Source organism: Chelonoidis abingdonii, chromosome 5 (genome assembly GCF_003597395.2).
Source record: "Chelonoidis abingdonii isolate Lonesome George chromosome 5, CheloAbing_2.0, whole genome shotgun sequence".
Taxonomy (NCBI): domain Eukaryota; kingdom Metazoa; phylum Chordata; order Testudines; family Testudinidae; genus Chelonoidis; species Chelonoidis abingdonii.
The window spans coordinates 85261901-85287497 of NC_133773.1; the positions used below are offsets into that span (position 1 = coordinate 85261901).

A 25597-nucleotide genomic window follows, 5' to 3' on the forward strand; every position below is an offset into this window, starting at 1 on the left:
AAGTTTGCTGTTTCAAACCATCCGAGATTATTGCAATCGGTATTTAAATTTATCTCGTCTCATTTACAGGACCATAATTGCTTTATAGTTTCCTCCTTATTTCACGAACCCTTAAAAAGGAATCCGGCTAGAACCGAATCAACCTCCTCCAGTGATAACACACCACACAGTACAAAGTTCCCAGTGCAACGAATGGGAGTGTTTTCCCGGCACTTGTATGCACAGCTGGGTAAGAAAACCTACACTCTGCAAACTCCAACTCTGGAAAGTGGCATGCATACTACGCCCTGTAGCCCAAACACCACTAACCTTCTCATTATCCGGCCAGAAATTGAAGAAGGAGAAGACAAAAATACCAACTTGGACGACAAGGACAGCTTTGCATTCCATTGTGTACAGTTATTGTACTTGACGGCTTATTTAAAACTTGAAAAAAGCAGAACTCTTCAGACAGTAGTCTGGACATTTGTAAACATCTAAAAGGAAGTCCAAAGATACACCAAAAACAAAATAAAACCTTATGCCTAAAGATTATCAGGTCCAAAATGTAAGCGACGCAGCACCAAATCCTGTACGCCTTACTCACAGGGTAGCGACAGTGATTACACTGAAAAGAGCAAGATTTGCCTCAGTGTAAGAATCTCTCTTGTCCGTCGTTTATTCACTCAACCTTGGGGACAAGTGTTTAGGGTCTTTAAAAGCATAAGTGGAGACCTAAATCATGGGAGCCAAGGAGATTGTTCTCAATATGGAGCGCTCCAGAAAGGATTTTTTGGGAGGAAAAACTAAGGTCAGGTACTTCATGGCTCCCAGCTGAATCAAATTGTCATCATTCAGTGGCTCTATACATGAAAGTCTCTAACAAGTTAGGGAGAGGGGAAAAAAACTAAGGGGACGTTGAGACAGAACACTATTGCTCCATGTAAAGAAAGAACTTTTACACAGACCTGAAATTATAACCCTAGGCTCGCTGGTACTTTTATTTGTAGTAACAGTGTACAATTCGCGGTTTAGTAAACAATAGCATGCAAGCTAATATGCACACACACACAAACTATCCCTGTTCTCTGAGACAGACAGTCTTAACCACAGCAATGGGTAGTATTGGCCCAATTATTTACATAAATGACCATATGTAAGATGCGGTTACCTGAGTGGATCCTGCGGTCTCATCTTTTACAATGTTTGCGAAATTCTGCTGCAAGTTAGCTATAAAAGGTGCATGGGTTTTGAAAAGGTCCAACACCTTTGATTTAGTTCCTAGACATTCCTTGAAATAGTAAATGCTACCAGTAAAGAAATAGCCATTTGGGATAAAGCTAAAATGATATCGTCCTGGTGTGTAAATGTAAATAATATTAAAGATTAATACTGCCAAATATTCCTTGGAGTGAATTTCATTCATTAATAAATGATAAACGCTTAATCACGATCAAACATTTGTTTGGGGAATTCTGACTCGGCAGATTCACTGAGAAACCTAATTGCCTGGAAGAAGCCTGAGTTCATCGCCATAGGAAGCAGGCAAAGAGCGAGAAAAGATTAGAGGAGCACATTTATTACGCATTCGCCGTGCACCGTTTTTTCCTACCAAATCAATCAATCAATCGATGTGGCAGCACTGGGAGCCCCAACGATTCCTGCTGATCTGTGACTAAATCTTCACACATTCAGGACCGGATCACAAGTAATCGACTCACAAATATTTCAAGGTTGCCTTTTTAGTGGCTTGATTGAAATGATTGTAAAGTGAGGGGCAGAAGTCGTCCTGACGCAAAGACCCCGCAACCTCATTTATGGTTCTAGACAGAACTGCAGCCCCGCGAGAGCAAGGACCAGCGGCATAAGAAGGCAGTGGGGACTCCTCCAGGTCCCTCGTGTCTCCGGACAATGCTGAACTTGGCAGCCTTGGAGGGGAAAAAGGAGCCGCTGTACTCAGTGCGCGGGCTAGAGGGCGCTGCACCACAATACATCGCCCCGGACTCCTTGCTCTCCTTCCCACAGGCACCATTTCTAAAACAAGTTACACTTTAAAATAATGCAAAACCCAGTAGAACATCTTTTCAACAAGCCTTTTGAATTTGGTTCTGCATTTTACAGATTTTGACTGAACTATCTAGATATCTTTCTCTATATCAAGGGAGGGAAATATATGTGTGTGCATTGAGGGATCAAAACACAGGTATACATAGGAGTGTGTGTATATATACCCGCACACACTAGCCATACAAACACAGTAGTGGCTACTTCATTAAAGCCTGAATATTTCCATTTATGCTACTGGACAACATCAATACACACATTTAAATATTTTTTTTTTAAATCCAGGGAAAACAAACATCAAAGAACTCACCAGACCAGCTGGACTTAATACTTCTCTCCTAAAGTCCACTCTAGTTTAGTTGATCCCCGCACACTTTGTTTAATTCAAAAAATGGTCAAGCGTCTAAAGTATGAACTTTGCCACCCTTCGGTTCTTCAGCACATGCCCAATGCGTAGCAAAACCAGCGCCCGTGCCCATATCCCGATGGCCGCATTTCGGCGTGTACCCGGTTTAAACTTGAAAGGGGCTGAGGGAGGGGGGAGAAAGGAAAGGGACGGAACGATCCAAGTTTTTCAAGACATGTCCAGGCAAAGAGCGGGTAGAGTTGAGCAGCAGGCGCAGCAGCAGACAGCGAGCTGCAGTGGATCACTGACTCACTCCCTTTCCTCTCCCTAGCTCGCTCTTGGACGTCGCTCACTGGAGCGCCGTCCCCTCCCTCTTCCAAGCGTTGGATTGAAGGGATTCTCCAGCAGCAGCAGCCTGTCCTCCTACCCTGGCCCCAGCGGCTCCCTGGGGGCGGGTCTCTGCCTCTTTCACTGGCACCTGAGCCGGAGCCTCGCTCCCACTACAGCTCGCAGAGTTTCCTGAGCCTGTGTGTTACCGCAGGTGATGCGCCGCTGGAGCTTAGTGGCGACGCGTCCCGGGTCTAAGCTCCTGACCTGGAAGTCAGGCTCCGCTGTCACCGTTCCATCCCCTCTTGGCAGCAGAAGTTTGGGCTGTTGCCGTTCCCCTCCTCCACTCCTGTATGGCCCCCTCCCTCGGCCTCTGCACTACAGCAGCGCAGCGCAGCCTGTAGCAAATGCTGGGTAACTTTCCCCTTATAAACCTTTGAGCTACGACTCCGCTCTCATCATTTACTCCTCAAACGCTTTACTAACACCTCAGCCCCCAGATATTACTGAACATGCACCGGGTGCAATTTCCACCAGGTCATACCTGGATCAACTCCATGCCATTTGTCAACAGGACAGTCTAAAAGGGCTATTATGTTAAATTCCAATGACACCCCCCTTCCCCGCTGTTTTGGCACTAGATCTGTACCAATAAAAGGGGGAAGGGTTGGTTTTGTTTCCAGCGGGGGAAAGATATGTTTTTCTTCCACTCTGTTCATAATCAAATACATAAATAAACTGTTTTGCTCACCCATTCAAACAAAAAATTCACCCTCCAGCAGAAACCAGACTGGATCATTTCAGCCCCAAAGTTTAACATTTCAGAAAGTTGCAAGTAACTGTAAACAGGGGGTCAGAATGGTAAGGCATATGAAACAGAATGGTACTTGCCTATGAAACTTTGACTAGAGCAGTCCCTGCTGCTCCTACTGTAATGCTTACTTATGCACCTCACAGGGGTGTTATGAGACTAAGCACCCTGAGATTCTCAGGTGGATGATGGAGTAGAAGTGCAAAGTAGCATTGTATAGCACTTTTCATCCCTAAGGATCTTCAATCACTTCTATGGCCTTGATCCAAAGCCAGTTGAAGTCAATGGAAAGATTCCCAGGGTCCTACTGGAATAGCATGTACAACCCTTTTCTGCCAGCCCTCAAGGTACTGGGGTTACTGCACCTGTATAAAATTAAACTATAGAACTAAAGCCCCTCCTATAGCCCACCTCAGGTGTCCCCCAATTTAGCCTTCTATAATGGACTATGCAGGGTGTAGGAGACTTGGAGCACAGCAGATACAGGTTGATATGCCAGCAGACCAGAGGCGACAGGGGCACACGAGGTCATGTGTCCCCCCAGATTTCTTATAGGGTGGGAGTTGGGCTGAGCATGGTTGAGAGGGATGTGGTTGGGGAAGGCACCGACACCTAGCACTCATGCCGAGCCCCACTAGGATGTGCCTGGAGCAGGGAAAAGAGATGGGGCTGGAAGTGCAGCTCCACGGGAGGGGGCACAGGGAAGCCCTCTGAGTCTCATCCCTTCCTCACCTACAGCCACAGTTATCTGCAGTGTCTGGAACTCACTCTGGCCCATGCTGTGCCCACAGCAGGGAGGAGATAAGAGAAGTAAGTGAGAAAGGAGCTGTGAAGGGAGTGGGGGCAAGTGGTGCTGACTTGGAGCAAGTGTGGGAGGTGCAGGAGGAGTAAGAAAGGGGCCAGAGGCAATGTGTGGGGTGCTCACATGCCCCCAAACCTTTACATTGTGTCCCCCACCACTATCAAGAGTTACGGATCGTCTCTGCAGAAGATTCCTCAGAACAGCTCCTATATGGAGCTTAGGTGGTACAGATGGCCTTGCCCTCATGGTTGGCCAACTTAATTGGATAACAATAAGACATTAACCCACATCAGACTTTGCAACAGTGCCCAACTGTTCCTGAGATAGGCCTCATTGATGGTGATCATTCGTACTCTTCTTTCTTCATGTTGCCAAAGGAAGAGGTGGATACTGAAGGAAGATGGAAATACTGGGAGGGAGCTATAAGCCTCTCTGGTGAAACAAAGGTGAAGTCTCCTCAATGGTTGATTAAGTGATTTCTCAAATCTGGTTAATTCATCGCCTCACTCCTCATTTCATATTATTCCAAGACTAAGCACTTGGTTGCTTCTTCACATAAATGGCTTACTTCCACAATTGGATTAAATTGTCACATTTATATATTTTATGAAATAAATACAAACACATTTTGAATTACAAGACTATAATTCAATTTGGGGGCTCTGGTTTCTACACAGGCCTTTCCAACTTGAGTGGCTTGTGTGGTCACCAGAAATAGCTAGGGTTGGCAGAATTTGATTTTTACTTTTTTATAGTTTAGATGAATAATATCAATGTGTAGTTTTAAGCATTTTGTTTAGATTTTTATCAATTTAAATGTTTGCAGTTGGGCAAAATTATGGGTCTTAAGCATATTTTATTTTTAGTGATCAAAATGTTCACAGTTACAGGAACTTATGGTGGTAGTCATTCAAAAATTATTTAATAGAAGCAGACACTGAGATTCAAAAAGCTAAAACTTTATAAACTGTTAAAACACAAACTGTCAGCATCACATATTAAAGTGCATGAAGTAAATATTCTTAAATCAAACTCTAATAAGTTAATAAGCATTTTTATTACGTTGCCTATCTGAAAATTTGATTTATTGATGGAAATATTTTTCCATCAGTCTCTATGTGTACAATGTAATCAAAATTTACCAATAATTACCAATAATTATCTAATCGTTCCAAATCTTATTATAGCCCGGTAATTCAAAGCTGACTATTATATATCTTGTTGGCTGGTTTTCATGGGTTAGATAATAACTGGTCAAGGCAGCCTTGTAGGCTTTGTTTCAGACTCCCAGGATCTGGAGACATGAAGTAGCTGGTAGATTAAATGATGACCATCCATAGGTGGGCCAGTGAACTTCTCTTACGGGAAATTATAAAGGTGGACATATGTCTAGAAATTCAAAATTTAGAAAGATTGAGATTTAGGTGAGTTTTACTACTACTGCTCATACTATTTCCTATCCCATTCTCACTCTATGCTCTGTGGTTCACAGAAAGTTAAAACAGAGAACAAAGGAGATACACAATCGCTCTGACACGTTGGGTGGTGATATTATCAACTCAAGAAAAAGAAAAAGGTCAAACCCAGATCTCTAATCATTGGTGTTTGTAAGTTTTATTATGTGCATAATTTTTATGATCTTCTGTAATAGGTTTCTAAGATAATGAACCATACTGAGTAGGTAATTTTTGCAAGATGGTTACTCAATATTCTATTTTCATTTTATGTTTTCTCTCCTCTTTGATTTTTTGGTCTTACAAATAATGTCTATAAAAACAATGATAATTATATTTGACTGCATCATACTTAAGGATGTATTCTTGCAAGGTGACTTCTTAACATATTATCCAAGAGAAAACTGGTATATTATGATGGTATTTAACGAACCCACTAGCAAGACAGAGAGGCGAGCATTCAAAATACAGCACCAGTGGATAGTGAGAATATTGGTTTTTTTGTAAAAGAAAACAGGGTGTCTGTACAAGAGAAGAACACTTTGAGAGTCTCTGATAAGATCAGACTGAGTCATATGGACCCATGGTTATCAGACACAACACTGAGAAGTCTGGGAGAAGAGACTTGGACACTACTTTAAAAGATCTTTAACACAGTGCATTTTGGAGCAAAGAATATTCTGGACTAGGTAATCACAAACCTGATCAATGAATGTGACCAAGTCTTTGTAAAGGTGCCCATAATAGATTAAGCTTTAGCTCTGAAACCTAGTTCCACTGTGTATTATTAATACTTAGCTCTTTAAACAGATTTAAAAAAAAAAAAAAAAGAAACATACACTCATTGTCTAAAATTCTGGGCATATTTACAGCAACTAAGATACAGCTACTAAAATTTTCAACATCATACCCCCAGCAACTGACTACATAAAAGGACTCGTCATAAAAAGGAGCAGAAACTCAGAAATAATATCTCCAAACACAATAATCAAAAAACCTTCTTTAAAGTCCTAACACTTTTCCCCAACAACCTATCTCAGGCAAAAGCCTGAACACACAAATGAGCTTTCTACTCTATAGTTAACAAATCCAGTTCTGATGGATCACTTACAAAAGTGAAAGTAAATACTGAAGTCAAGAGTCCTCTGCAGAAATTACTTTGCTACCATACCCCAGACATTTACATTGAGGGACTACTCTCATGCATGTCAGCTAATCATTCAACTGTTGCGATTGCATCTGGGGAAAGTTGCAGTCACTCAGGCTACAGGGACCTAAACTACATAAAGATTTAAAGATCAAAATCAGCACTTTGAATTACATCCAATTTAAAGATGACAAAGACATGGATAATTGTGACAAGGTCTGTATCAGAGAGAAAAGGTGGCAATTGTCACACAAAGTGCAGATGATAAAAAGTACTTCTGAATATCAAAACTGTCTGGGCTTCCAGGAGTAATCAAGGATCCATAACCATCTGTAAAATTGTGAGCCTTCATGGCAAAGGGCTTATATATCTTTTCAGTAATGGGGTCAGGCACAATTTCCGCAAATTCTCGGTTAGTTATATACGAAGTGATATGATAAGAGTGAAATTCACTCCTGTGCAGAGCCTATGTACCACTTAAATCCCACTTACGCCCTCAAAGGTGAAGCAGAAAAAGAGGGGATGCTAGTTGATACAAATTGTGCTATGGACTTGCTCTCTTCCCCCGTTAACATCAGTAGCTTACTCATTACTTGGTTCCTCCAGCCCCAGGAAAAGAAGATGCTTCATAGTGGTTCTATCTTTGGATAGTAGGAAAGGTTCAGCAGTTCCTCATTGTGGTCTGCCTTTGGTTTCCCTTCCTTACAGGTCCAGGATTAGGGGGACTGAAGGTCCCAGCTGCTGCGTCATTCCTGGATCCGACTCTCCACAAACCTAGTAGAGTGGAGCAACCCCCCTCACCTTCACTTATCTATGAATCCCACCTCTATGTCATGGAAGGAAAAAGGTGTGATTTGGATTAGGGAAGCCCACATGCATGAGCAAAGCTTTGCATGGCCCATTTAAGGGGAAACATAGGCTCCTAGTAGACTTCAAATGCCTACAAGGTTATGTGGCAGCTGAGCAGTGGTTTTGAGAATGTCAGTGGCACCTACATGTTGGATATAGGTGCTGAAAGAGGCAGTTAGTTGCCTAAATATCTTTGTAGATCTAGCCCTAAGTGCCTAAGTCATATTTGAAAATAAGATTTAGATCTTATAACACTGCATGGGCCTTGCAAAACTAAGCCTATGGCCTATTTGAAATGAATGGAAGTTAAGTGCCTAAATACCTTTGGAGAGTCCAGGCCCTAGTAATTAATGTGGTTAAGAACATAAGACAGTAAGAAGAAAAAGTCTGGCCTTGGGATACAGGAGTAGAAGAGGGGTAGTCAGTGGGCTCAGTGGCTGTGATATAGTGAGGGGATTGAAAGGGGAAGCTGAAGGTACTGTGTTGTTAGGAGCTGGATTAACTTACTTTCACTCAAAGTGATTCAAGTAATAATTCCTGTAATGCACCCAGCAAAACCTGATATAACCATTTATTTTCTGGTGCTCCTGCACTAGTACAATGTTACTGTGTCCCCAGTTTGCACCCTGGAAAGAAATTTGCTAATTAAAAAAACTTTGTTTTCATGGAATAATTTTTTAAGTTCATAGAGGGAAAAGTCTATTTATTTTCTTCCAAAGTTAAATGTTGCATCTAAACTCCTTGATTGTGTCCATATCAGCATGGTTTTATATTCTCTAGTTAAGGTTATTTCAATTCATTGAATAGCTACAATATAGTAGACTTAAAACGTTTATGTTTTAATTTAGGAGTGGGTTTTTTTACATCAGTGTCTCAAACAGTTCTTATAAATATTTAACAATCTGTCGTAATAAAGATTTATATTTGTATCATTTCAGGCAACTGTTTTACTACACTACCACACTTCTGAAGTATTAATTTCATAAATATATTGAAAGACATAAAATTAGACATTTTTTGACAACCAACACCACTGACACTAATTAACTGATACAGTGACATTCTAACATTCTTTAATATAGTATAGAGTTTTTACATGTACATTTTAAATAGTGATTTCCTCAAGCCAACGTACAACCTACAATTACATGACTATCTATATGAGTGGTTCTCAACCCACGGCCCAATTGACACACAGCTGCGGGCCAGATGTGTGCTAAAAAAAAAATAATCAAAATTTGTTTCTCTGGTATGATGGGGGCAGGGCTGGCTGGGAGGAGACAGTGTCTTGCAGCCTGCACCAGTGATCCTGCATCAGAGATCTGGTGAGTGCCGCAGGAGAGTAGGGGGCAGAAGAATGGTTCTGTGGGAAGGCTGGGGATGGAGTGGGGGCTCTGGGCATTGAGAGGGTGGGGGTGCTGGGAACTAGGGGTTTTCTGTGGTGTTGCAGCACCCCCAGGTTTTAGGTCACTCAGCTCCTGGCCCCCGTGCTCAGGTCCTGGCTGCCTGCCTCTGCTGGGTGCTCCACTCCTGGGCTGGTGCAGGGGGTCCTGGCTGCCTGTCCGTGCACCACAGCACTCAGGGTCCCACGGTCCGACTGCTGCTGCCTGGCCCCACACAGCTGGGTCCCGTGGTCTGGCCACCTGGCCCGCACCCACGGCTCCATTCCTGGCCCTGCTCTGGCTTGGGGCAGTCGGGATTGTTGGGCATAGGTGACTGTGGGCAGTTTGGGGGGGGCACTGTGGCCTCAACTTGCAGTCCACGTAACACATTGTGGGCCGCATATGTGGCCCACAATGACAAACAGGTTGAGAACCACTGATCTATATATACATCACATTAAAACCTGCCTTGCAAAAATATATAGGTGTAATTAAACTATATTTAAATCCAGGCTGATTAGATTTTGTTGGCTAGTGAGTAAATGTTTTTATTTTATTTTATTTTATTTTAATTTAATTCCTTCCTTCTCTATTCCTGCAGCTCTCTACTCAGTGGAACTACATGCAGAAGACAGCAGCCTACCCAGCAAGCTGCTTTGCTTAGCTTCCCTACCTCATTCAGAATACTTTAACAGCCTCTCTCATCACCTACTGTGCTGCAATATGGTCCTAATCCAAGTCTCACTGAAGTAAATGAGAAGAGTCTCATTGACTTTTGCAGGCTTTAAATCAGGCCCTATGGCAGTAGTCTAAGGGCCTATCCACGCAGAAAGTGTGTGGCAATCCCGGGTGTGAATGTACATGGTGCCACTCATTAACTAGCTGTGTAGACTTTGCTAGGCACAAAGTGCACCATGCAGGGCTGGCTCCAGGCGCCAGCGAAGGAAGCAGGTGCCTGGGGGAGCCAATAGAAAGGGGCAGCACTTCATCTGTTATTGGGGTGGCACATCCGGGTCTGCAGGGCAATTCGGTGGTGGGTTCTCCAGTTCCTCTCATCCTTTTCGGTGGCACTTTGGCGGCAGCTCAATCGGGTTTTTCTTTTGTCTCTTTTTTTTTCTTCCACCGCTTAGGGTGGCAAAAAAGCTGGAGCCGGCCCTGGCACTGTGGAGGTTTTAGTGCACAGTAGCAGGATCCACACAATAACTCAGTATGTGGCAAGCTGGTGTGATGTAGATTCATACCCTGGCTTGTTGTGCACTAACTCTCCATGTAGGCAAGCCCTAACTATGTAGCCAAAAAGAGAAGCTCAGAGTAGCCAGAAGCCCTCTTCACCTGGGACTTCTGATACAGAAAAATGGGAATGGGGAAGATGGGGGAAGGAGGAGGAGCCATAAAGAGATAGGGAGAGATATGGTAAGGAAGAACTAGTGGAGTGGTTGGTGAGAGAGGCACTGTAGCCTCCTTGGAAGCAATATATTTCTTATGGAATTAATCAACATCCTCCAGCTAAAAGTAGAAATGACAGAGATGACGGTAGCAGGGATCACTCTGTTGTTGGGACTCAGTCAATTAATAATCAATCCATAAATAAATTCCCTTAAAAAGTAAAATATCTTCACCCCTGTTATTGAAAATTTAGGTGAAATTTTTCAAAGCTGCGGCTAAATATTTCAAATACAGATACCTAAACTTAGGCATCCAAATCTACCTTAAGGCTCTTAAATAATAGTCCCCAGCAGTTTTCAAAACATGTGAGCATTGCAGTTCCTATTATCTTCAGTGGGAGTTATGGCTGCAAAGCACTTTGGAAAGTCAGGCCAGTTTTATATAGGTGTCTAAATGTAGATTTAGATGTTTAACGTTAGACACCCAACTCTGAAAATGTTTGCCATACTACAGGATGGATACAGTATTTTACATAGCTTAAGAGCAGCACAGTAAAAAGCACTTTCTTTTGGTAGGAAAATGTAGAAAATTGTACTGTTAATATAACTAATTCCTCATTTTTAGTATGTTCCAGATATTCTGTCAACAAAAGTAATATGTACTTTAAAATGAAGATTAAACTAAAAGGATTTAACGTACAACATGTAAATTTGATTTTTCCTACCTTCATTTTGAATATCTAAATTGAAAACCAGCCTTTCTCCCAACAGCTTCAGCATTTTCAAAGCTCCCACTAATCTTTTATTATTATCTTAAAGAAATCTCCCCTCCCCCAAGTTTCATATTATGAATCATTAAATCACTAAATGCCACACAGAAGGTCTGAGGTCAATGTAATGCACTGTCGCCCATAACAAAGCTATAATGCTTGTTTGGTCTCTATACTATCTTTAGTGCTGTGATGATGCCTCCAACAGGGCTATTACTATGTAAATTAGACAGATAATGAACACTGTAGAATATTGCATTACGTGAATGTATTCAAGAATTTCTTCACCTAAATGAGATCATATAAAGGTCAATGGTTGTGAAATCAAAGCATATATGTTTTTTCCCGATTGCAGTTCTAACATCATTTTATATTTACCTACTTTTATTTACACAACAGACCTTCAGGTGTGAGGTGCCCTATAAATAAAAAATGATTGGATTATTTTTTACATTGACAGTACTTATCAAGTCAGTGTCTCAAAAACAAATTCTGCAGTAAAATCTGAAATGGAGCTGAATGCCACATAGGCTCAGTCCTACAGTCTTGATTCACATTGTGTGATCCCATTGACTTCATTGAAATTACCCTTTGGTTTGATTCAGGCTGGGTGAGGAGGTGGTTTGTTGAAAGGATCTGGACAGGGAAAGGACGATAGAGTTGGGAGAAGAATCCAGACTAGGATGAGCCAGGGTGGGTAGAAGGGGAGAAAGCTGGCTGCAGTGGAGAGCTGAGGGAAGATTGAGAGAAGCAGCAGCCAGACCTCAGGGACACAGACAAGAGAAAGATAGTGGGGCATGAATGTGCTGAGGCAGAAGGCGTTTGGAGTGCAGAAGAAAGAAAGGAAGAATCCTCTCCTTAAATGAAGATGACACAGAAGAACAGGCCTACCATTTGTCCCAATAAAGATATGCAAATGTGTAATACTATGGTTTTCTTGTAATCTGGTGCCATGCAAATTTATGTAAATTATAAGCAGATTTTCAATGATCCAATGAAGTTGGATATGGCTGTGTCTTAAAACTACAATCTTGCTCTTAATATTGATGCCTAAAGACATTTGTCCTGATACTGTCTCTTATGTATGGACTGGTGCAGCCCTATGGAAGGAATTCCATAGAGATTGCATGGGGCCATGCTGTTGCTAATGCTCGGACCACTGAAATGAAATGTTTTACAAATCCAGTTTTTATAACTCACTGTGCATATGAATTGACACACTAATACCCAAAGGAAAAAATATTGCAGTTGATTTGTGAACTGAGAAAATCTAGTAACAAGCAATATTGTGGATAATTAATTAATATTTTATGTTTGCCATTACCAATCAATTATATCAGTATGAAGTCACTTTGAAGTAAATTCATATTTAAAAACCATTTTCTTTGGTTGGTATTGTCCTTGTGATTTTTTTCCATTTTGCAGAGTATTAGTACTAAAGCTTTCTTTCTTTCTGACAAGTAGTTATAGTCCTGTGCTTACAATAGGAATTATGGTCTGAGTAAGTCAGGAATGCCTGTCCTGAGTTCTAAACCTGATACTATCTCCGTCATTGGCTGCAGGCAAGTTATTTATCTGGCTCTCTGTCTCAGTTTTCTCTTCTGTAAAGCAGATATAATGTTTATTTTGAGTTGGTGCAGCATAGTGTTCCGTATCTGAGAATGGGGCATCAGTCAACCTGAGATGTAATAGGTTGGTTTCATCTGTGGCAGCTCTCCAAGCAGACTTAACAGTAATGACATCTCTGGCGGAGCTATATGCACTAGCACATACAGACTGGAGGTTGGTGCATTCTTCAAACTGTCACTAATAATATGAGTGGCCGAATTCAGCTCCATGTTGACAAGCTTATTGTGGTGGCTGCAACCAAACTGCAGAACAGGATTCAGCTGGAGCAAACACCAGGGCCAATACAGATGCATGAAGAGTCTTCTCCCCAGGAGGTTCCCAATAATTTTTCAAGGCAGTGTGGTAAGAGGTCTTCCTTGTCAGATGTACTAGGTGAGCCTGGTATGTCAGGCTATGTTCAAGTGTTACTCCCAAGTATGTGGCAACTGGATGGAATGGTAGTAACTATTGTTGGACATGGATCAAGATGAATTGATTGGCAAGACAATTGGAAACTGGTTGCCACTGTCTTGGTTTCATTATGAATTAGTCTCCATTGCTCGAAGTAAGTGGTCAAAGTATCCATGTCTTGGCTGAGATTCCTTTCAATCCTCTGGAAGTTGTTTCCAGTGTCAGCAATACAGATGTTATCAGAATGCACATATTTATTTCCTTGCATTTTAGGAAGGTCATATATGCATATTTTGAAAAAATGAGAGGCAAAACTGATCTCATAGAAGGCCATTGTAGGAACGTTTAAGGTGATTGGTATTCTCTCCAATTTACAGAATGAAGTTTCACTTGCTAATACTTTCTTGCATGAACTACACTGTTTGCCTACAAGGAATAACTTGCAGCAGCTTAGCAATCAGCCTGGCATATCACACAGTTTCAAAGACTGCCCTCAGATCAGTACGGACTGCACCAACTTTCCTTCCTGAATCAAAAGTGTCTACATCTCAAGTCAGATGAAGTATCTGATCTTGGGTGCATCATCCCTTCCTCACTCCAGTCAAGTACAGCTGTGGTAGCTCAAGCAGCATGAGGGGCTAGCTATCCCAAGTACAATCCCATCCGAGACCACAGGTATGTGTTCAGAATGGCTAGTCCTTCCTTTCAGTACTGCTACACTTTTCTTTTTTAGCATGCTAGGTAAATCACAGCTAGCATGATTATGTCTCCTCAAACTGGAATTTACCCCTTCCAGCTCCAATGTAGACACAACCTCTGTCCAACTTAGCGTACACATGGTGCATACAGGGAAGCTTGCACTCTCATTCCCTGTGGCATACTTGTTCAATGGATTGAGGGATTCAGTTTCTAAGGCGGTTAACTTAGTAAATTCAGGCAGGCAGTAAATTCACTTCAAAATGATGTTTTATTTTAAAGACTGCCCCTTTAAAAATTACGGGTCAGTTCTGTAACTCTTACTGAATGGAACTTCCGGCAAAAGTGCTACCAACACAAGTTAAGTTTGCAAAATTGGGCACTTAGCAAATAAAGCTAGATCAAAAGGAAAATTGTCCACCAAAGTCTTAAATCACATATGAATCCAATCTGTTTGATCGGAGTGAATTCAGGGAAAAAACGTAATATTCTCAAAGTAAATTTTGTGATAGTTTATTTCATATGTGGACACCTTTCAGTTTTTCATTTGTGGGTTATGCAGCATCAAACAGGAACACAATTAACCAAGAATTGATCTTTGTAACTGTTTTCCCCATTAGGTTTAAAATCTTGAAACAAATTTTTAGAAACAAGCATGTGTGAATTGTCCTATTCTAAAATAAACTGACATAGTTTAATTATGCTCCTGTTCAAGCTGCTATTAAATGAATAGGTTTTACCATGGTAACCCTTTCATTAGTTAATACCTATCCTGTTACAGAGGTATGAAGTAGACACACATTAACATGTTCCCTTATACCAGTACTCTATAGCCTATATTGTATCTGGTCCCACTTACAATAAGTGTACCACAGAAAGTGCAAGATGCCTTCTCCCCTTGCACTTCTGCATAGAGACCAGGCACAATGTCAGTCTTTGCATTCCTCTCTTTCTTCTTAAATGAAGACTTTGGGAACTTAGTCAAATAAAACTCAACATTTATATTATCATTTCTTTACATGCAAAATGAAGATATAATGTCTACCCTTTAGGGCTGTTGTGATGACTAATTAGTTTGCGATTATAAAGCACTGCCACCTAAGTGTTGAAATAAATCAAAGTGTGCACAAGACACTTCAATGGCTAGGCCCTTTGTGTCCTCGAAAACCCAGTTTATTTGATAAATTATTTCCTTGAAAGCATTTTGAGTATATTGGCAACCGTTGGGCTATATGCTTTCAGATGGAAATGAGGGAAAATACTGCTTGTCTAAAAAACAAAACCACAACATTCTAGGTAGAATTTCAGAGTGATCTTTTGTCCTCAGCCATCAGCCCCTAAACGACTTCGTCCCTGGCTTTGTCACCATGGTGTAGTGGTGGATCATGAAAGATGAAGTGAGTTAGAAGACAGAGTGCAAGTGATAGAAGTCTAAGGACTGATTGCAACAAAGATTTTTCTGTAATTATTATGCCAGGGTGTCCAGAAGATGAAGAAAAGTTTCTTCAGCTCTGTGAAGGCGTCTCTGTCACATTCTGGAGTGCAACCCAGACCACTGAGGGGTTGTGTCACTAGCTGCTCTGTAACCCTACATACCTCAAAATGCTCTGTGGTTGTAGCACCCTTAGCACACTCCCAACTAGCATAGAAGCTTGTGTGGACTGTGTGTTAAACACCTCTGATTCAGCAATTCTGATTTCAGCAGCCTGCTTTTTACCACCCAGCCACATTCTGGTTACACCTGGCAAGATGACGCCAACATGCTCTAGTCCCAGATTTTCCCCAAACCGTGTGCTCTGCAATGTCTAGCCCTCTCCTGGACCATCCAGAGAGATATTAACGTTTATTTATTCCTTTAAAAATACAATACCCCACAGCTTGCCAAATTAACTGGAGTTATCATTCACTTTAAATCAAGCACAGCACTGGGTTGGTTTAAATTAAAAGCCAGACAAGATTATTAACAAAAGGAGATATGATTTTAAATGGGTTCAAGTATAAAGGAATAGTTACAAGCAAATAAAAGGGAAAAATGCTTTCTAGAGGCTAAGTCTTAACAAAACAAGCTACAGCCTTTGTTCAAGATAATTACCTTGCCAGTCTACCTTCCAGCAAGTTGGCTGACCACCCCATCTGTGCTTGTTTCCTTTGTCTTCTTTGGTAAAAGATAACATGGGGTTTTCTGCTCTTCTCTTTGTGATCCAGTGAACTTCTGAAATGGATTCTTCAGAAGGTTACCCTTCCAAAGTAAAGTTAATTCAAGCTGTGAAAAAAGCGACATGGAGTATCCTGATGAAGAAAGTTTCATGCTGGTTTCTTCTTCTGCTGGTGTTTGCTAAATTACAAACTGATCTGTTTCCTGCAGTCTCATCCCTGTGCTGTTTCGATAGTCTGGTTTACCTTCTATATAATTTGCATTCCCATTGTCTATTAATGTACCTTGGAAATGCCTTCCAGATGGCAGAACCACATTCCTGCGTCCAGCATGCAGTAACCTTAGCCCTGCCTGGCAGACACACTTTGATAGCATAGTTTCCAATAGGTTTGTAATTTTGAATTTGTCCTCCATACATACATGACAATGATATTAATGATCAGTATGTTATTAGTTTTCTACTGATATCGTTTAGATACAAGTTGTGGCATTAGTGCATTGGGGTATATTCATTTGGCCAGATCAGCTGAAACTCACTGCTGGATACCAGTGAGGCCCTTGCCCTCTTGCATTGAGATGCTGTTAGGGTCTCAGTGTACTAATGGATAGGCTGTAGCCTACAGCTGGGACAGCCTGGGGTGTAGTTAAAGAGGCTCTGCCCATTTCTAGGGTTGGGATATATAAGTAGAAAGAGGAAGCTAAGTAAGAGAGGGAGGGAATGAAGAGAAGCCATGGTGGCAACTGCCTGCAGACATTGTAGTGAGGAAGAAAATTCCTGGAGGTCCCTAAATCAGGTAGGGGTAAAGCCAGTGGTGAAGGCCAAACACCAGGTGTTTGGTGTCATTTTTCCTGGCCTTAAACTTTGCCCCCTCAGTCCTTTGTTCAACTGCTACAGCTGTCTGGGTCCCTCAACTCTGGGTCCCAGTACACTCAATAGCCCAAATCTCCCCAGGTGTCTCAGCACCCTATGTCAGCCAGCAAGCCATATAGTTTCTGGTTCCCCAGGGGCAGACCCAGCTTATATGTCCCTCTAAGTGACAGTGCGCACATCTGTTTGGTAGGACCATTTGTCTCCTTTCCTTTTGGCACTGGGCACCCTGCCAATCTTGGGACCAGAACTTCTGGGGTCATCATAGTTGCTTCATTTGCCATCCAGGGAGTTTGGACACCTCATAGCCAAGGACAGTGCAGTCACCTCTCTGCAATCTCATTCCTCCTTGAAGGGAGACGGGTCTCAGGTCCCTTTTCAGGTACCATAGGTAAAGATGTGAGCAGTCTATGTGCACCCCTTTGCAACCTAGTGTGGTCTTGTCAGTGTGCCACACCTTACTGTCTCCTGATTGGGCAACAGGAGGTTTGCTTTAACAGCCCAAGGGAAAAAGAAGTCAACACCCATGAACAAAATAGTCAGGAATAATTCAAATAAGCACTTCATAAGGTCCTCACCACTGGTTCAGTCTCAAACTTAAAGTCCACAGACAAAGCCTCTGGTTAGGCTAGTCCCCTAGAACCTGAGAGAAAACAACCCTCTACATAACTGCTACTTCCCTCTCTCTCTCACTTAGCTTCCTCCTCTGATTTATATTTAGCCGAGCCCTAGGATGGGACAGGTCCTCCTTGATTACACCCTAGGCTGTCCCATTTTAAGATCCAGGCTGTCCCTTAAAGGGGTATTACACTCCTCAACAATCACCATAATGACTCCCAAACAGCAGAACAGTTCAGGGTGCTGGGCAGCTTGATGAACCTCAGTTGTCTCCACTTGCTGAGAGTTGAGTTTTTCTTGTTATAAGACATCCTTATAGTATTTTGAGGCTATAATCATTTAGATCTGGACTGAGCTGTCCTCCCCATGGGTACAGAACAATTTCTGACAAATTAGGGACAGACACTAAGTTTTCTGTGTTTTGTGATGGCATTTTCCGTATCAGGTCCTGGACTGTGGAACTCATTTCCTTCTTTGGTGCATCAGAAACTGGAATTACTGAGCTTCTGAGTGTACTGCAAGGCTTCTGGGTTTTGTTATGGGGACAGGTTGGATGAGGGAAAACTATTGTTAGTTGGGTGGCTTACATTTTATTATATAGGTATTTTGACTTTGGTTCCATTTATTTGAAATGCTTGTACAAGTCAATAGAAAGTTCTGAGATAGAAACTTTAAATATATTTGAAAAATAACTACACTATACATGGACACCATCACAAGCATTTGGGCTTCATTTCCCCTGTAGCAGAAGGCTGGGGAATGTGGCAAAGATAACCTTTTTTATACAAAATAAGTCAGTTTAATTTGAGCCTGTTCCAGAAAAACCTCAAAATCTAAAATTGTGCTTGTGCATAATATCTATTTATCAATCATCAAACAAAAGTTGGAGTACACAAGAAAGGAAGACCCCAAAATGCATTTAAATTTAATTTATGTAGAAACAAAGTTAGGAATACATGGCAACATACATAGCAAAATGAAATGGGGGCCCTCTTAAAGATTAAATACTGATGTAGCAACTGTCCCGGCCCCAAAGACAGATAAACAAAGCCCAACACAACACAGAACTGAAGCCATTTATTGGATAACATCAGTACCAAACTCTATTTTTGCTGTATTCTTATGAGACATTACCATTGCTGCTGTATCTGCTCTTGGACAAGAGAAACTGCTATCCACTGTTAAAAGTTGCCACTGAAGGTTGGTGCTGTCAGATAGCTAAAAATCAAGGTCTTTCACTCTCAGGCCATGTCTACACTACGGGATAATATCGAATTAGCTAAAATCGGTTCTATAAAACCGATATTATAAATTCGATTTCACACGGCCACACTAGGCACAGTAATTCGGCGTTGTGCATCCATGGTCCGAGGCTAACATCGATTTCTGAAGCGTTGCATTGTGGGTAGCTCTTCCGTAGCTATCCCATAGTTCCCGCAGTCTCCCCCGCCCCTTGGAATTCTGGGTTGATCATATGTCGCGGCTGGTCTGGGTAATGTCGTCAGTCATTCCTTCCTCTGGGAAAACATCAGCTGACAATCCCTTTCGCGCCATTTCCCTAGATTGCCCTGGCAGACGCCATAGCACGGCAACCATGGAGCCCGTTCAACTTTTTTTTTTTCCGGCACGGTATGTGTACTGGTGCTGCGGCAAGAGGCGATACTCCAGCGCTACACAGCAGCATTCACTTGCTTTAGCATAGATCGCAGAGTGGTTACAGGTGTTCTGTACCGTCTACTGCGGAGTAAACTGGCAATGAATGACGGTTATTGCTCCCCTCTGTACTGTCCGCTGCTATCATGAGTTGCCCTGGCTGAAGATCGCCGGGGGCGCAACGCAAAAGCAAATTGGGATTACTCCCCGAGTCAATCCCTCCCTTATGGTTCTAAAATAGAGTCAGTCCTGCCTAGAATAAGGGCAAGTGTATTAGAGGACCAGTGTATCAGAGAGCCAGCTGCTCCGTGTCAGTATTCACAGGGATGCCCCTGCAACAACCCCACCTGGTTGTCTCCCTTCCTCCCCAACCTTCTGGGCTACGTGCAGTGTCCTGCATTGTGTCATGAAGTAATACAGATGCAGGAATAAGAACACTGATTAGTGACATAAAATGAGGGGAGGCAGCCTCTGGCGCGATGATAGTCCAGAGGACATTAAGCGGTGTGGGGGAGGGGACAGCATGCTGCTGCTATGACAGTCCAGCAGTACAGAATCTTTTCTTACACAGGAAAGGGAAGGGGTGAAGCCCCCAGTTGCTTATGAGAAGCTAGTTATTAGCCGTTCTGTCCTATCTACTGGGAGTAACCAGGAATGTTACCCTCATGTCACTGTTAGATATTCATGGGACGTTACTAGTCCTACTGCACTGTCTACCACCAGGGAGGGGAGAGGGAGAGGAGCGGTACTGCTCTTCATGCTGCAGCATTGCGTCTACCAGCAGCTTCAGAACACATAGGGTGACATTGAAAGAAGTCAAGAAATGATTCTTTCCCTTTTCTTTCACGTGGGGAGGGGGGGAAGACTGAGGAGCTATTTCCTGAACCACGCCAGACCACTGTGTTTGAACCTACAGACTATTGGGAGCTCAGCCAAGAATGCAAATACTTTTCAGAGACTGACTTGTGACTGGGATACCGCCCGGAGGCCAATAACGTCGATTTCCGTCCACACTAACTGTAATCCGATATGTTAATATCGAATTTAGCGCTACTCCTCTCATCGGGGAGGAGTACAGAAATCAATTTAAAGAGCCCTTTATATCAATATAAAGGGCGTTGTAGTGTGGACGAGTACAGCATTAAATCGATTTAACGCTCTTTAAATTGATTTAAACGCGTAGTGTAGACCAGGCTTCAGGCTAGGTAAAAAGGTATAACCATTCTTTAAAAGTTGATGTGCTAATGCAATATAATAGAACAGCTGATGATTTGGGGGATGAATATCTGAAGGGAGAAATCATTCAAAGAAACAAAGAGCAAAGAATTACAGAAGAAATCTGGGAACCTGATTCTGGCCTGAATATCAAACTTTTACTCACTCAAACACTCCTTACTTATTCAAATGAGAAATTCCATTAGATTACTCTAAGTAAGAATACTGAAGTGTAAAAGGGTGTGCAGGATTGAACCCGATGACCAACATTTAAAAAAACTTCCGATGCCTAAAGTTAGGATCCCAGAGTAAAAATTTCCAAAGCACCCAAGTGATTTAGGAGCTTAATTCCCATTAACTTTCAGTTAGATGAGACAACAGCAAGCATCACATATCTTTACTAATGTAATTCAAAAGGAAAGATGCAAGAACCATCTTAGACAAGGGGGCAAATTGGGCCAACTCATTGTGGTGCAACAAGCAAATACATTTTTTTGGAGATTACTATCTGGTGCTCCACGATCTAAAATTATTCAGGTGCCTAAATACGCAGATAGGTGCCTCCCCTGTTTTTGAAAATCCCACTAGTCATTTAAAGGGAGTTAGGAACCTAACTCACTTAGCTGTGTTTATAAACCCTACTATGTTTCTATCTACATTTGTAAATGCCTAAATATCTTTGTAAATCTGGTCTTTCTTCCATATCTTTTCAAAAACAATCTTCAAAATACGATCCAATGTAAACCAATTCCGTGAAGTCTGTCTGAGTCTGCAGACAGCTTGAAACAATAACTTTTAAAGATTGTTTACTATTTCATTACTGTTGAAATCACAAAAGAAAGGAGAGGGTGTGATGATCCTAGGGGTAGCTAGGACTTTGAGTGACCTTGTTACTCCCCAGCCTCCAGTGAGAGGGAAACCTGCTTGTCTTTAGCTGAGTATCAGCTCCAGCCTGTCAGCCACCTGAGAACTCTCCACTGGGCTTTGTCAGCCCTTCGTGTGCCTTGCAGATTAACTATAGGCGTACTCCAGTCCCTCAGGCCAATGGAAGCATTAGCCTGTAGTGTCCAGCTCTTTTGCCACTGGACACTCACAGTAATACTTGGTCTGCTGTTCGCAAAGGAACAGCTTGAATGATCAGGAACTCCTCGCCTTTTCCTTGTATTCCCCAAGGTTCCTTGTCCGTACTTCAGAATCAGAATGACCCCTCTAGCTTATTCTCTTATGCCTCCCTATTGATTTCATACACCCCTGTTAATTTTGTATGTAAATAATTCTCCATTGTTTTAACTTACAATGCATAATTGACATGCCAGAGAGAGAGGTGTATAAACATCTTTGATCTGACAGAAAACCTGTTTGTCAACTTCGCCTTGATACAGGCATCAGGAACATATTTTCAGTATACACACATAACTTCTTGCATAATATCTGTACGTACATTTTACAACAATATTAATAAGCAGCATGACTTCGGCTTTCATTTAAGGCTTCGCTTGATATTCTTTGGAAAACCAGAATGTACAGACCAGGAACAGGGTATTCTTGCAACCCTCTTGCCAGCTGGCTTTGATGGATTCTAAGGGTCACAGAGGGATAATCATAAATTAGAAATCTGCACAATCTATTTTACGTGGCATCTCATTTTAGTGTCCCAAACCCAGAGCTGGGTTTAGAGATAGAGTGTCAGATAGTAGCATTATTTTTTTTTTCCACTTTGACCCCTAATCTTAAATGCAAGAAATCTCCATGATGTAGTTCCAGAAGACAGCTAATCAATCCTGGCAGCTAAAGGGGATCACACAGATAACTTGCTCTTTTCAGATTATGTAGTACAGCTCTTTTAGCTTTGAAAATCTTAGCCCAAGATACTAATTCCATAAGCATACGTGCCATTCTGCAGTGCCTTTTACGCAATGAGTTTCAGTGAGTTACATAGGGAGAAAATCAGTGCAGAATCTGCTCTTTAGTTTTAACCTTTGCATATGCTTTTGAACAAACTCAGTGTATGGTCACCAGCTACATACCATTACTATTATTCCCCAAAAAGGAAGTACATTTTCAACTATATAATAAAAATAATACATCAAAAAGAACTAGCAGCTGTGATCTTTATATCTGCTTAATTGCACATGGGAAAGAGTTAGACCATGAAATGTGGGGTAGTTAGTTTACTGTAAATAATTAATAACAATAAAAATATTAAAACCAATGAAACATTGTTTGTTTTTCATCTTTCCTTCAAAGTTGAAAAATAAAACTCCTATGGTTCAAACAACTGTGAAGAAGGTTACCGCATGGCATGACTGACTCCTTCATGGCTCTGCCTTTTTGTTCAGCATGGTCTGAGAAACACTCACTTTCCAAGGACGTCTCAGTAATTCAGCTCATAAGCAGATACAAGACTTATGCCTTCCTCAAGCTCTATTTAGAAGTCAGCACAGACATGAACAGACAAGTCAGTAAAACATGATGCATAATAATGTATATTATCTTATAAAACCAAGATCCATTTATTAAATCTTACACCAAACTGCATACATTAGTTTGATGCCAGATTTCCTTGGGATCTGGGGAAACCTTGAGAACATACATGAAACAATATGGGATGATGGGGAACATCTACAGAGAGGAGTATGAAAAGAAATACAATGAAAAGCTATATTTCTGATAGAAAATAATAGTGTAGTGACCAAGTGAGCTTCAGTTCCTTTTCCTCTCCCTAAAATGTCATGGTCTAAAATGAAACTTGTAAGATATATTTTTCATATAATAATTTATGAAACGTACATCAGATGTTATTCATGCATAATATACAACCATTTTTTTTCAATTATACTTTGACAAAATCCCAGACAATTGGCATGCATTAGCACAAAATGACAATCTTACAACAAATGAATTGCCCCTAATGGGCAAAATTCTCCTCTCAGTTAAATGGCAATAACTTACATTGATTTCACTGTGTGACGTTCCCCTCTGATTTCCAGACTGATGATCTGCTAGGTTCCTCCAATCCTTGACTCTGGGAGCGTGCCTTACCCTGCTCTGCTGTGAGAACACCCCCTGGGTTGTTCACGCACAGCCTCTGGCATGTAAGCTGCTCCCAGTTACTTGCAACTGAATGACACTAACTAATATCTCCGGTCCCAGACACAACCCTAGGAACCTCTGTCTTGCAGTGTCTAGTTATATCTGCTGGACACTTATATAAGTTTGTCAATTTAACAAAGAAATTGATATGTACCAGGCTTGTTATCCCAAGGAGAGTCTCTGGTATGCTTCAAACCAAATGCACTGCTTCAGTAGAATAAACAAACAGATTTATTAACTACAAATATAGATTTTAAGTGATTATAAGTCAAAACATAACAAGTCAGATTTGGTCAAATGAAATAAAAGCAAAATACATTCTAAGATGATCTTAACACTTTCAATGTCCTTACAAACTTAGGGGCTGTCTACACTTACATTTTATAGCACTATAACTTGCTGGCTCAAGGGTGTGAAAAATCACCCTCTGTGAGCGCAGCAAGTCTGAGTGCTTTAAAGCACTAGTGTAAACAGGCTCCAAGCACTGAGAGCCACGCTCTCAGCACTCGGAGCTAATCTCCTTGTGGAGGTGGATTACCAGGAGCACGCAACCACACTCGCACTTCAAAGCACTGCCACGGGAGCGTTCCTGTGACAGCACTTTGAAGTCTCCAGGATAGCCATGCCCTTAGATGCTTCTCACCACAGGCTGGCTGGTTGCTCTTCAGCTAGGCTCTCCCCTTAGATCAGCACTTCAGTCGCACTGTGGTGGTTGTGTGTGTAGATATAAGTGGAAAAGAAAGAGGGAGCACAGCAAATGTCTCTCCCTTTTATCATGTCCTTTCTTTCCTCTTGGATTTGCCCCCCCCACCTTCAGAGTCAGGTGAGCATTATCTCATTACAGTTCCAAACTGAACAAAGGAAGGGGGTCCAATAGATTCTTTTGTTGCTATGAGGCTGGGCTGGATTTGTCCCATACATGCCCTGATGAAGTGTGAACTCCCTCTGAGCTCCTGGAGAGTTTTTGCCTGGGCTTATTTCAAGCCACGAGGATACATTTTAAGCCTCATAACTACATATATGAAATTATAACCTATAGCCTTACTATAACATTACTGTAACAACCATGCTCAGGGCATCCAGAGCCTTCTGAAGACATCCACCATGACAAATTTTGCATTGGATACCACACAATCATTTTACAAGGGTGAACATGGGGGTGCTGGGTGTTCCCTCAAGGTACAGAGTGTCACACATTGGAAGTGCATTGTTGTAACTGACAGCTTATTTGTGTTTCTGATCTATGTGTGTAAAGGAGACTGTCCTCCTGGATGGAAGGGAGTCCCTGATACATCCCTGACACTTTGTCCCTGAGCCCTAGGGAAGGATATCTGCAGAGTTCAGAGTAGAAAGATAGTATATCTGATTATATTGCCTTTCTGCTGGGCTCCTGACACAGTGAGGCCCTCATCCTCCTTCCCGAGGTCAACATTCAGCTGCAAGAGGCCTGCTGGTACTCCTCTAATGGTGCCAGGGAGTGGAGGGAAAGGTGACATCAGGAGCCTGGGGATATAGAGTTTCTGCAGGAGTGGCCCTGATTTCCTGGGATCCCTTGTGTTTATTTCCTCAGCCAAGTTGTGAGAAATCTCTGTGAGAACAGCTTCTCAGAGATCTCCTTCCCCTTAGATCCTTCCTGCAGATTTTCCCCAAAGAAGAGGGCAGTCAGATAGGCAGTCACATGTGTGTGCAATTGTTTCTGCATCATGCAAAGATTCATGGGGAATGAATGAAGCAATAACCTACCTCTGCAGGTGTGATTTTCAATTGAAAACTGTGTAGGCAGCTTCCATTATGTATTAGATAAATTGATATGAATGCACCTATCAACTAATTGTTGTATGCAGTGTTGTTGTAGCTGTGTCAGTCCCAGGATATTAGAGAGACAAGGTGGGTGAAGGAATATTTTTTATTGGACCAACTTCTGTTTGTGTATGCTTGAAAGCTTGTCTCTGTCACCATGACCA

At 41.9% G+C, this 25597-nt stretch overlaps 1 protein-coding gene across 4 annotated transcripts in view; it reads right to left on the reverse strand.

The window, feature by feature from the left end:
- Positions 1 to 3062, reverse strand: part of FAT1 (FAT atypical cadherin 1) — a 177155-nt gene extending 174093 nt beyond the window's left edge. For 3 of the 4 annotated variants that reach the window (XM_075066427.1, XM_075066426.1, XM_032799959.2), the window contains exon 1: positions 2354 to 3061. The gene's annotated coding sequence lies outside the window, so the exon portion shown is untranslated. Of the gene's footprint in view, positions 1 to 2353 lie in introns of all 4 variants that reach the window. The other variant, XM_075066428.1, reaches the window with a different exon arrangement.
- Positions 3063 to 25597: the final 22535 nt, after the last annotated feature.